A 14,039-nucleotide genomic window follows, 5' to 3' on the forward strand; every position below is an offset into this window, starting at 1 on the left:
CCAACTCAGTTGTTGGATCTAGCTTCTTCCGGGCATCTTTGGTCACACGGCAATAAACCGATGATCCAAAGATCCGAAAGTGACTCACATCTGGTCACTTCCCATAAAAGGCCTCTATACGTGTCTTCATTCCCATTATATGGTGCGGGCTTCTATTATGCAAGTATACTATTGTATTGCATGCCTCAGCCCACAAATGTGTTGAAAATGCAACAAGATGATGGAGCTTAGTGGAAAGGAGTCGCCTTCACTAAGTGGGCCCGCAGGCTATTTTTGGCGCAAAGTCTATTTTTAGACTATGTCTATTTTTAGACATATGGATCATGGTCTATGAGTTGCAGGATGCTATTTGTGGATGATTGGTCATGTTGGTAAAAATAGATGGACTTCTATTTTTAGACATATGGGCGGTTTCTATTTTTAGACTGCCAAGCTAAAAATAGAACAGTCGAATATTATTAGCTCATAATAATATTTGGACTATAAACATTATCTTATCCTCTTGGAGCACTTCAGTTTGAGCTACAGATGTGGCACATGCAGCTGTCAGAAGGAAATACACTTTTCTTGTGGGTTAGTTGAGCTATTGCATGCAGGACTTCAGTTAGAACTCATGTGGTTGAGTTTGGTGGAGTTGATTGTGGAGTTGATGGAGTTCTGTTCAGTTTGACTTTGTTAAACTAGTTGTAATTAGTCTAACTGAAAATAGACTAATGATGAGTGATGTGAATTAATTGTTAATTAACTCACTAATTATTAACTCATAAATCAACTAAAGAATACATCAGTTAACTCAGTGCATGGATAGTTCAGTGGAGACAGGTGTTAGAGGTTGAGATTGCTATCAATTATGACTATAGTTGTGCATGAGATCTTGCACAATCAATGGGATTGAGTAATGCCAATGAGGATTGCGTGGTTCAGCCAAGGAAATATGAGTTTTCTTCAGCCATTCATCATTATTCTCTTGCAGGATTGCGCAGTGGAGGTAGGCGAACAGTGGAGGAGATTTGAGGCATCGGATCTGAGCTAGTTTGTGTGTAACAAGTGGATTCAGTACTGAGTACTTGTGAGGAGTACTGTACTATGTATTGTTACATGTTCTCTATCAATATAATATACAGATAGTGTGGGGTTTTCAGCTGTATGCTTTCCCTGGGTTACATACTGTGTTAATTTGTGCATGCGATTAATGTTTCATTGTTTTTGATGCTGCTAAATTGATGATCAACGTAGAGGAGGTTATATATTGTGCATGTATTTCGCAATAGTGTATAATCGGGATAATCTCTGTGAATAAGTGTCATATTATTCAAAATTTCTACATGGTATCAGAGCTATTGATCATCAGATCTATTATTCACAAAGTGTTTACATTTTATTTCTTCAGGCAGAGTCTGTAATCAGGCCAGGTAGCCTCTAGATTCATCCTTCCTTTGGAAGGTGAGATATCCGGTAAAATCTCAGTCAATCTCTGTACGAGAAATACTTTGTTCTCACGAATTTTAGATCAGAGGCGGTTGAGTTGTTGAGCTGGTGGAATTCAAATTTGCAGCAATGTTTTCTTGGTGTCAACGTTGCAATGTCTTTCAACGAATTGCGATTGGAGTATGCTCTTGAGGGCAGCTCGAACTATATTGCATGGAAGGATAGGATGGAGGCGGTGTTAGATGACAATGGGTTGAAGGATTTCATAGAGGTCGAGGTCCCAAAGCCTACTGATGCTGCTCACATTTAGGCTTAGCAAAAGAAGACAACAAAGTGTCGAAGGATTCTGTTGGAGGGCGTGAAGGATCACATTGTATCCAGCCTGCATGGAAAGGCTTCTCCATACTTGATGTGGAAAGCGTTGACAGATCTATTCCAAAGCAAGAGCGACCAGAGGAAGTTGGTGCTCAAGGATAAACTCAGAAACATTAAGTGTGAGAATGCAGACAGTATGCCCAAGTATCTCACAAAGTTCACCCAATGTCGGGATGAGCTGGGAAGTGTGGGGGTGACTGTTGATGATGAGGACTTGGTGAGCTTAGCTCTCCTTGGTCTTCTGAAGAGTTGGCATTCCTATCAGGAGCCTGTCAATGGTCGGGAGAAATTGCTAGGATGGGAGAGTCTTTGGTCGGATCTTGTGCAAGAGGAGATCAGGCGGAATACCAGGGACAGATCTTCATCAAAGGCATCTAATGAAGAAAATTGCACTTTGGCTGCCAAAGCAAAGAAGGGGAAGGAGAAGGGTTCTCTTTCCGAATCCAGTTCTTCCAATGATGGGAAGAAGGTTGGCAAATCGAAAGTGCGATGCTTTCGTTGTCATGAGGTGGCCATTATGCTGCAAATTGTCCATAGAGGAAATCCAAGAAGGGATCCGAGGAAGGATCTGAAGGTGAGGCACTTGCTTCATAGTTTGAGCTGGATTTCACACTCTTCGCATGCATGGTTTCATCCATGGTGGGAAGTGGTTGGTTTCTTGATAGTGGAGCTTCTTTCAACATGACGGGTGACAAGAGTTTGTTCAGTACTTTGGAGGAGAAATATCTCCAGATACTCATAGCAATGGGTAATGATGAGAAGTATAGTGTCTCAGGTGTAGGCAAGGTTATTTTTCAGAGGGAGCATGGAGCTCGCCTTACCTTGACCGATGTCAAGTATGTACCAAGACTGAAGAGAAACTTGGTGTCGATCGTGATGCTGGAAGATAGAGGCTATGATGTAGTCTTCAGTAAGGGAAACTTTTTCCTTAGACACATCATCACTAGACAGGTGAAGAAAATTAGTTCACGAGTCAAGAACCTGTATGCTCTTGAGGTTCAAGATGCATGCAAAGCCTTGAGCAGCGAGGCAACTGATGGAGACTTGGTGGTTGAGAGGGAGCGTATATTACCTCTCAACATGCAAATCCAGAAGAAGTCTCAGACGATTATGGAGGAGCCACGATTGGTGCAACAGCTTCAGGAGGTTGTGGAGCAGCCACACCAAGGGAAGCTGAGAGGAGATCGAGTAGAGACATCTACTCATGCAGAGACCTCTAGTAGGGGGAAACTTTGAGCCAGGTGGGCAGAGGGATCATATGTAGCCATACCTCCAGGTAGGAGGTGGGGTGATGTGGATTGATTGTCCCAAGGAGGATGGGCAGGATCCTTGAGGTACCCAACCTCTTGGATGAGACCTTGCTACGGGAGCCCCGATGTGGAGTAGCAGGAACTGACTGATTGGGTAGAGACAGATGCGGATGGAGCAGCAGAGAGAGCGACAGTGCAGGGAATCCCAAGACAGCGCATAGCTAGCAGGCTACAACAATGCGAGAGTCACAAGTGTTTTGCACAGTGCTAGGTGGCACAGAGAGGTGTGCAATGGTGCGAGATGCATGGAGATGTTGCAATAGCGTAGATGTCAGAGAGGGAGCACTTGTCAGCAGCAGGTAGAGCTTCAGCATCAGAGTATGTTCCTAGCCCAACGGAGTGGTCAGTTAGGAGTGTTTTTGTTCCAAGCGTTGTTGGAGCAAGTGGACCGGGCAAATGTGTTTCATGCAGAACATTCTAGAGTTGTAGGATAGGGGTTGCAGATAATCCATATCTTGTTGAGAGGGAGTATTGAAAATGCAACAAGATGATGGAGCTTAGTGGAAAGGAGTCGCCTTCACTAAGTGGGCCTGCAGGCTATTTTTGGCGCAAAGTCTATTTTTAGACATATGGATCATGGTCTATGAGTTGCAGGATGCTATTTGTGGATGATTGGTCATGTTGGTAAAAATAGATGGACTTCTATTTTTAGACATATGGGCGGTTTCTATTTTTAGACTGCCAGGCTAAAAATAGAACAGTCGAATATTATTAGCTCATAATAATATTTGGACTATAAACATTATCTTATCCTCTTGGAGCACTTCAGTTTGAGCTACAGATGTGGCACATGCAGCTGTCAGAAGGAAATACGCTTTTCTTGTGGGTCAATTGAGCTATTGCATGCAGGACTTCAGTTAGAACTCATGTGGTTGAGTTTGGTGGAGTTGATTGTGGAGTTGATAGAGTTGTGTTCAGTTTGACTTGGTTAAACTAGTTGTAATTAGTCTAACTACAAATAGATTAATGATGAGTGATGTGAATTAATTGTTAATTAATTCACTAATTATTAACTCATAAATCAACTAAAGAATACATCAGTTAACTCAATGCATGGACAATTCAGTGGAGACAGGTGTTAGAGGTTGAGATTGCTATCAGTTGTGACTATAGTTGTGCATGAGATCTTGCACAATCAATGGGATTGAGTAATGCCAATGAGGATTGCGTGGTTCAGCCAAGGAAATACAAGTTTTCTTCAGCCATTCATCATTATTCTCTTGCAGGATTGCGCAGTGGAGGCAGGAAAACAGTGGAGGAGATTTGAGGCATCATATCTGAGCTAGTTTGTGTGTAACAGGTGGAGATAGTACTGAGTACTTGTGAGGAGTATTGTACTATGTATTGTTACATGTTCTCTATCAATATAATATATAGATAGTGTGGGGTTTTCAGCTTTATGCTTTCCCCGGGTTACATACTGTGTTAATGTGTGCATGCAATTGATGTTTCATTGTTTCTAATGCTGCTAAATTGATGATGAACATAGAGGAGGTTACGTATTGTGCATGTATTCCGCAATAATGTATAATCAGGACAATCTCTGTGAATAAGTGTCATATTATTCAAAATTTCTACAAAATGAAGTGGTAGGCTTTAGTCATGCAACATCACTCAAGCTGCTCCCACAATCGATCTATTCTTCCTTTCGGCCACCCCATTCTGCTGTGGGTTATGGGGTGCTGTCAACTCCCGTTTAATTCCTTCTGCAGCGAAGAAGTCCTTAAACTATTGGGATACATACTCTCCACCATTGTTGCTACGCAAGGCCTTTATTTTCTTTCCAGATTCTTTTTCTACCAAGCCTTTAAACTCACAAAACCTCAAGAAGGTCTGATCCTTCTTTTGCATAATGTAGATCCAACATCTACGAGAAAAATCATCAATAAAAATAACATAGTACCTTTGTTTAGCAATGGAGGCTGTAGAGAATGGTCCACAAACATCTGTTTGAACTTGCTCCAGGATTGCTCCAGCTCTACTGTCTCGATCCTGAAAGGAAGATTTCACATACTTACCCAAGGTACAACCTTTGCATGTATCCTTCTGCTCCAGTTTTCCCTTGGGAAGTCCAGTGGAAATCTGCTGCATGATCTTTAGGGCCCCATGGTGCAAGTGGCCCAATCTTCTATGTCATAGCTCACCAACATCTTAGCTCTGCACCATCTCAGCTTTGGAACTCAATGTAGCACAGTCATCTACCTCCAGCTTGTAGAGATTCTTTACTCGAATCCCGATCCTCTTGGTCTGTCCAGTGCCGATATGCCTTAGGAATACCTTTCCTTTACTAAAGACTGCATCATAGCCTTTATCTTCTAGCATAGAGACAGACACAAGATTCTTCTTCAGACCTGATACATACTTTACATCAGTCAAGGTGAGAGGAGCTCCATGCTCCCTCTAAAACACAACCATACCTTCATCTGAAACACAGTACTTTCTATCATCACCCATCTCAATTCGCATCTAGAGATCCTTCTCCTCCAGGGTACTGAAAATATTCTTGTCACCAGACATGTGGAATGAAGCTCCATTGTCTAGGTACCAAACACATCCCACCATGGATGAAACCATGCATGTGATGAGAGAGAAAGCCAACTCAAACTATGAGGCCAGTGCCTCACCATCTGATCCCTTCGAGGATCCCTTCTTGGATTTCTTCTGTGGATAATTCGTAGCATAATGGCCCACTTCATGACAATGAAAGCATCACACTTTCGATTTTTCAGACTTCTTCCCACCATAGGAAGAATTGGATTTGGAATGGGACGCCTTCCCTTCCCCCTTCCTCGCCTTACTCGCTAAGGCTAGATTTTCCTCATCATCTTGGTTTGATGAGGATCCATCTCTGTTGCTTCTTCTTATCTCCTCGTGAATCAGATCCAACCAAAGTCGTTCCCAATCTGGCAGTTTCTCTCTTCCATTTACTGAGTCTTGGTAGCTATGACAGCTATTAGGAAGACCGAGGAGTGCTAGACTCACCATATCATCATTGGTTGTCGTGATCCCTACACTTCCAAGCTCATCCCTGCAGGTGGTGAGCTTGTTCAGATATGTAGAGATCATGTCGCCCTTTTCACACTTGATTTTCCGAAGTTTGTCTTTCAGCGCCAACTTCCTCTAATCCTTGTTGTTCAGATATAGATCTTTCAATGTTTTCCACATTGAAAACAGCGTCTCCTTCCCATGGAGACTCGAGCCTATGTGGTCTCGAACTCCCTCCAGAAGGATTCTCCTTGCCATAGCCACACATTTCTTCCATTCCGCCAATTCTGTAGGATTAGCCACTTCCGGCTTGGGGATTTCTTAATCAATGAAGTCCTTTAGGCCGTTATCCTCTAATACTGCTTCCATGCGATCCTTCCAGGCTATATAATTCGAGCTGCCATCAAGGGCATAATCGAGTCTTAAACCGTTGAACGCCATTGGTGAAATTGAGATGTGATAAGAACTCGATCTCTATATTCAGGAACTTCAACCTTCGAACTTCTCCCTTCTTTGTATACTGTTCTCTCCTTTGATCACCTTTGCTCTCATACCATGTAGAATTTCCCACTGTAGATCAACAGATTATGCAATATACTAAAGCAAAATACAAGATCTACTTCTACAACAAACTTTGCGGAAGCTTAATCGAATATGAGCAAGATCAAATAGAACACATATAACTGAGAATGAGAAAGCAATCACACATGAACACAGAAGAATACTCTAGGGAAAGTCTCAGCCTAAAACCCCAATCTTTGTAATATCATACAAGTGGAATATGTTTAGATTATACAAAGCTTCAGCTCACAAGCCATCCAGCTCTCAGCACAATCGAACAATACAGCTCACAGACTGAATAGACACAACATATTCCTTCCTCCAGCCCTCCAAGCCTCCTGTTTCTTTGCGCAGTTTCTCTTGCGGTCTAATGCCACCACTTCTGTGAATTGGCCTCATCACACAACCATTAAACTCAAAAGTAATTGCACAATCTCCAAGGAATGAATTCCTTCTGCATGTAAGAGATATCCTCCATGGAATATTCCCGTAACTGATAGTACATTGTCCCATCACCTGATCTCAACTGGGTCTCTGACTGAACTGACATGCATGAGTTATTTATGAGAGAATATTCAGTTATCTGAAGTGCAGCAGTTACATGCATGCATGCATTAACTAACTGAACTCACAATCAGTTCCATAAACTGTTGGAACTAATCTAACTAGACTTAACTCATTTAACTGAGCTAACTAATTACAACTCAAGGTACAACTCATCCTTATCTCCTTAATCAAGGGATAACTTCCTCAATCAATGGAGAAACTTTTGCATGTCTTCACATAGACTTAATGTTTGATTTCCTACAACTAATCAAATCAAGATGAATTAATTAATTAATTTACAAACAGCTGCTAAGATCAAATTCGAATTGTAATTCTCAATTTTAGTTCAAAGACTAACCAAAATTGGAATGTATCCCAAAATGATATTTATAGCAGTGCTACTTTTAGCATTTCTTGTTGCTATTTTCAACAATTCATATAATGATGTTGCCTTCAATACATCCATTGACTTCATCAATAACCAAGGCCTAATTGAGACTACAAAACACAAGCCTTTATCATAATCTAGGGTTTCTTCCAAACCCTAACCTCATGATATCCATCAAACCCTAATAATAAAATTGCCTAGGGTTTCTTTCAAGCCCTAATATTATTTTAGGTGTCCTCCATCTTCTCTTGCTTCCATCAATGGTGTCTTTATAAGGGTGGCCTCAATGAATTTTCTTCAACCCAGCTTCAATACCATGTTAATTTTTCTTAGGGCTAATTGTTCTTTGCTTAAGATAATTGCATTTCATCTTTTACATATAGAGCTCACCCCACAACATCATAACAATATTCAGTTTTACAACATTATTCAACAACATATGAAATTATATAGAAAGAACAATATCATCATCAATGCAACAAAACATTAAGGAACAATAGAAGAAAATAATTCACACATAGAGACATTGGGATTGTTCGGAGACCAAGGAAAAACCCACTACGTGGAAAACCATATCAAATTATTCTTCTTATTAGATTGTCATAAAATGTTCAACAAAGAGAGAGTACAATGATCCATATCTTCAACCAAAAAATTGTCCATCAAAATAAACTAAACAACATCCAAGAGATTAACTCAACAATACTACTAATCAAATCCCTATTTCAGAAGCTTGTGATCAATTGTTAACATTTGTGGTCAACTGTCAAAATCAAACCCTAGATCTCAGTCGCACAGAAGAAGAGTTATGCGTGTGGCTGGAAGATTCCAACTGCACAGATGACCATGTGTGCCTATGTTTATAACTAAAAATTTCCTGTGACATCCCTGTGGCTGGAAACCAAAACCCTAGATCACACATGTGAGCTTTGAACCATGCAATTTCGTACTTGCGTGAACCAACTTCTGCGAATCAACCTCAAACTTGTGTGAACCAAACCAAACAAAAGAAAGAGAAAATAAGAATGTTTGATGATCTCCAAATGAGGGTCACTTGATTTGTATTTTTAGCCATTCGAGGGGGTCCAATTTCTCTTTTGGGTCGACTAGTCCTTTTGTGCACATGTGGGCTTCAATTCAAAAATACACTTTCCCTTGTCCAAATCAAGTGCTTTAAAAGTCAAAATTGGTCCTCTCAAAAAGAAGAATCTAGTCCCATGATTGAAATTTGTCACTGAGCTGCCAAATTAACACTTTGACAATCCATCTATCAGCTCATTCGGTTCCTTATAGATATACTTAAATGACAAAATAGTGGCATGATTCTTGAAAGACCTAACATAATAAAAAATGGGGCTTAAGGAAATATTTTCTTTTCTAATTAATCCCATCAACCATCCAATTATCAATTTGGAGTCACCAAAAATATGAAGAGATTTAATTTGAAAGTTATTTTGAGCAAAGATACTAGATCTTGCAGCTTAGAATAGTTGTTGATGTCCCTTCAAAGGGCGACCTCCGATTGTCAAAGAGGAAAATGCTTCCCTTAGCACAAGCAGGTCCTTGATTTCTAAAGCTAGCCCCATTAACAAAAAAAGTAAAAATAAAATAAAAAATCAAAGTAATAAATTTGTCTATGTTCAAAGTCATAATATGCATCGGGGCTTTGGATTGTTTGTTAACTTTTAGGGAGTAATGTGATTTTCAGTGTATAGAAAACATGTAGTGGAGTTCAAAAAATTCCTCTTGGAAAATATATACACTTATTGTAGCCTAGATGGCCCATGTTACTAACGTAGGAAGGGTTGTATGATCTAACACCGTGGGTTGTTGAACCAATTTTTTATACCTTCAACCAATGACGCTTCATGTCAATTCCATTATCCTCTAATTAGAGTAAGGGCAAAATCCCATACTTGAGGAAAAATGGCAATCTATCAACATTGAGTACGTACTCTCTCCACCATTTCTACATAGTAGGTAGATATTAGGATCTATCCCTACATGTTTTTGTAAAAATTCCCAAGTGAGTGTCTTTTTGGAGAGAGCCAATAAAAGGAAAATGCATGCCTTCATTAATGCTTTGATATTCATAAGGGTTTCTGCCATCCCCAACATTCCTCCCACTTATCTCCGAGAAACATTGTTGAATATCTAAGACTTGTTATGTATGCTCCAATTGAAAGAATCCTTGACCAAACTAATGTTGTTTCCGATTTACACTTTAACCATTTTAGATATTGAAAAGCTTCCTAACTCTAAAGAGGGCAATGATGGGAGTAGATTGACAAGAACCCGGTACAAAGAGATGAAACTAGTGTTGTTTTCCCATTTACACTTTAACCATTTTAGATATAGAAAAGCTTCCTAATTCTAAAGAGGGCAATGTTGGGAGTAGATTGACAAGACCTTGATACAAAGAGATGGGCCCATCTCTTTGTATCAAGGTCTTGTCAATCTACTCCCAACATTGTCCTCTTTAGAGTTAGGAAGCTTTTCTATATCTAAAATGGTTAAAGTGTAAATGGGAAAACAACGCGCTAGTTACATTGGTGTGTCTATTTTGGAATAGAGTTTTTTGAATTTAATTTAATTGTCAATAATTATTATGTGGATGTTAGGGATTTAACCTCCATAAAATATTCTAGAATATTCTTAGTAGTCACAAAAATGTTGAAATTTATCTCAAAAGTAGTTATGTCCTTTCCACCCTTTTAATTAAATTGATTAATAAAAAAAAATGTCACATGAACAAGTGTCATATGAAATGAGTTATTAGTTTTTAGGCCTCTGGTATTAAGAAGCCATGGTAAAATAACAAAGTCTACTTATAAATTAAAAATTTTCATAATAAAGCAGGTTTGAATCTCCATAATTAAAAATCTTATTACATGTTTTTTAATTGTATATATATTTAACTCATATATTAATTTTTTAATAATAATAATAATATAAAATAAAATTATAATTTGTGATTTTTTTAATCTTGACAATATAAAATATTCAATAAAATTAATATATTTATCATCAATTGATATATTTTGGTATTTACTTATCTTTTAATTTATATCATTACATTGATTATCATTAATATCTCAAAATTATAATCGTTTATAATTGTTTTTTGAGTAACTTAAATTTTAATGTAATTATGCAACTTTTTAAACATGTTTTACTTGCTATTTTTGCATAATGTATTTGTTTAAAACATTTTTGTACTTGCTATTCCTGGTAAACATGTTTGGTGTTACTAATAAGCATGTTTACAAGTTTTAAATAAATAATATTTAAGAGCCAAAATTTGTTATGCATATTACATAATGTATCTGTAAAACCGCAAAAAATAATATTTGTCAAAACGCCCATTATTTAAAATTTATTTCATATTTGTCCACGCCCATTAATTAATTTTCCATAACACGAAAATATCGCAAAAATTACTATTTGTCAAAACGCGCATTATTTAAAATTTATTTCATATTGGTCAAACACGCCCATTAATTAATTTTCCATAACACAAAATTCAAAACAGGTCCCACCGAGATTTGAACTCGGGTTACTGGATTCAGAGTCCAATGTCCTCACCGCTAGACCATGGGACCATTACATTTAGTTTATCCAAATTTTTTATTTAAGTAGATAATTTTGAGTAAAACTAGTAATAATAGGAGATCTTATGGGCATTTGACAGCGAACGCCTAATGGGTTGGACGGTGGAAATCCCTTGTGGCCAAGGAGGATTGTTTAACATTGGTTTTCTTGGATTGTTGATTACACTAATTTATCAATGTGGTTGCACATTTAATTAAGTAGAAAGATGTTCTGCTCTTTCACTTGTTTTCTGCTGCTTCTTAGCTCGTCCAGGGCTGGCAGATTCGTTCGACCACCTTGAATTCAATCCGTGGCGTTTATTTCATAAATTTAATGCATAGAAGCGAAGTTGTTAACACTCGCCATAATTCATTGAATGTTTGAACAATTAAATTATGCTCAAGTACCACCAGCAAGGGAGCCGGCCAAACATTATTCAGTGGAGATTTGTGAGATTTTATTTTATTTTTAATTATTTAAACAAAAGTTATGTAGTAGCTAGTACTTGCCACTTAGTTTAAATATAGTTATAATAAAGTAAAAATGTTTAATGTAAGTTAGTGTTAAAATTTAGAATCTAGTTTCTTGATAGGGTGAACATGTGGGAGAGGTGTTGTCAGGATCTCTGTGAGTGTACCCCTAGTTAATAGATCTCATGTTGTGCCTATGAGTAGTTAATGCCATTGTGCTTGGGGTGTGTGTCATCTCGGGTATAATGTTTTGGTTCCACTCGAGGAATGTTGGAAGGAGGCCACGTGGATTGAGGGTATGTTCTCCACCTCATTCTCAGGCTCTGTTACCTATTCTCGTCTGATCCATTAGACAGTGTTCAATACAATTCTGCTCCTGGCTTGTGGTGCATTAGAATTGGCATGGGTTTGTTGTCTAGTTAGCTCTTGGTTATTTGTTTTTTAGAACTACTTTTTTTACCGTTGGTGGGGGTAGCTAGTTTTATTCCCACATTCCCTCTCTTTGTTAATGGTGTTTTAGACTCTATTATGGTGTTTTATGGTTAGGTTAGGTTGACTTATTTGTTCTTTTGGACAATATCTATGACAGTGTTGGTTTCATTGTATGTGTTGTCAATCTCAGAAGGTATGTAATTGGAACCATTGTTCTCAATTTCCTTGGGTGTTAGTATGTTTGGTGGTCTTTCTTTGGTCTCTTTCTGTGGTTCATTTGTGGCTTGGGTCCTTCTTTTGTATGTATTCATAATTTCTCAATCACTTGGACCTGGGTCCTGTTGAGTGGTTTTTTAGGGACGATATTGTAGTTTTCAAATTTGGGTTACAATGTCTCCCTACATGTCCTCTTGTTTCATTTCTTGGGAGTTTCTCTTTCTCTGGTTGCTCCTATTGTCTGGACTCTCAAGTCTCCATGGCACCTTGCCAACGTATGCCTATTCGACCTGGTGGTGGTTCTTTTGTTGTGTGGCGTAGGTCTTACCTTGCCAAACCCTTCTCCTATCACTCTATGGCTTCAACTTTTGACGTTGTTCCATTGGAGGTGCATCGTGGAATACTCTTCCTATAAGGCTTGGAAAGTGGTGATCATCTCTATGCCTCAAATTCCGAACTTGGAGGTGTTCGGGTTAAATGGTTTTCTAATTTGGGTCACTTTCGTAGGTAAAGGTTGCATTTCCTCAGTTCTCTTGCTCTTAATCAACAACTTCAACCTTCTTGCGACTTTTTTTTAGGGAAAAGCAGATTGAGACTTATAATGTCTTCTCCTCTCTAGAGGATATTAAACGTATGGTTTGTAACCTTCGCCTTTGTCTCAACAATGTTAACTCTCGCTTGGCAAAGTGGAATTGGTTTTGATTTTGGACTCTGGGTCAGGAGACCTCACAAATCCTCCTGCTCATAATGGGCACACTCCTGTTCTCTTCTCTTCTAACCTTGACTCTTCAAATGCAAATACTTGAGGTTCTATGGCTTTTCACTCTATTTCGACACACATATGATCCATGTTATATGCACATTGTGGCTACCATCATTTTTTTGGCATGGTTATGTGTGTGTTTGTTTGGTGATAGTGTTTTGGTATTTTGGCAATGGTTTTGTGCATGTTTGTTTGGTATTGGTGTTTTGGTCTTATTTGTTGGGTGTTCCATTAGCAGGCCTTGGACTTTATGTTCTAGTGTATATTTCAGTTCCTATATATTATCGTGTTTGTTCCTTTCTGGCGTTTCTAAGCTTATGAAAGTTTTGAAATTGATGAAATTTTTGTGGTTGGCACTCGTCTACTTATTTGGGCATGTAATTTATTTGGTTTGCCTCTTTGTGTATGTCTGTAATTTGCATGGTGAAGCTAGTTTTTTACTATTGTGCTTCAGTGTTAGTATGACCCTCTTTTTGAAGTATTTTGTTAATTTTGCATTGTGGTGGTGGAGAATCCAATCCAATTGTAGTGATAATGCTTTTGTTGAGAAGGTTGTCTAGAAGGAAATTTTTTTGTGAAGTATAGATATATATATTTTAAAGGGTAGTTGTTCTTGCCAAATATATCTCTAAAAGATAGGTTGAATATTCCTTAAAAAAAATGTAAATATTAAAAATGGAATTGCTTTATTTTCTTAGTTAATTGTTGTTTAAATTGATAACCATTTTAATTTATTATTAATTAATTTTTTTACTTATTTTTTATTGATACTAAAATAAAAGTATATTTTTTTTACTATAATTCAATTTATTTGTTAAAATTTATTTCATGTTCATGTGCTCAAACCAAATTTTGTAATAAACAATAAATATCTAGGTAATATAGATAAGTGGCTTTTATTTTTAAAATAATTATATAATAATTAAATGAATCTATATTAATTTTGTTAAGTATCTAACTAAATAATTAATTGC

At 37.9% G+C, this 14,039-nt stretch overlaps 1 non-coding gene across 1 annotated transcript; it reads right to left on the minus strand.

Annotated features, from left to right (window-relative positions):
- Positions 1-11,123: 11,123 nt before the first annotated feature.
- Positions 11,124-11,195, minus strand: TRNAQ-CUG (transfer RNA glutamine (anticodon CUG)). Its single transcript has one exon. It is a non-coding gene; the product is annotated as a tRNA-Gln (tRNA).
- Between the last annotated feature and the right edge of the window lie 2,844 nt (positions 11,196-14,039).

This window comes from Pinus tabuliformis, chromosome 9 (assembly GCF_031772625.1).
Source record: "Pinus tabuliformis cultivar Carrire ecotype Pingquan chromosome 9, CPIR1, whole genome shotgun sequence".
NCBI classification, from domain to species: Eukaryota; Viridiplantae; Streptophyta; class Pinopsida; order Pinales; family Pinaceae; genus Pinus; species Pinus tabuliformis.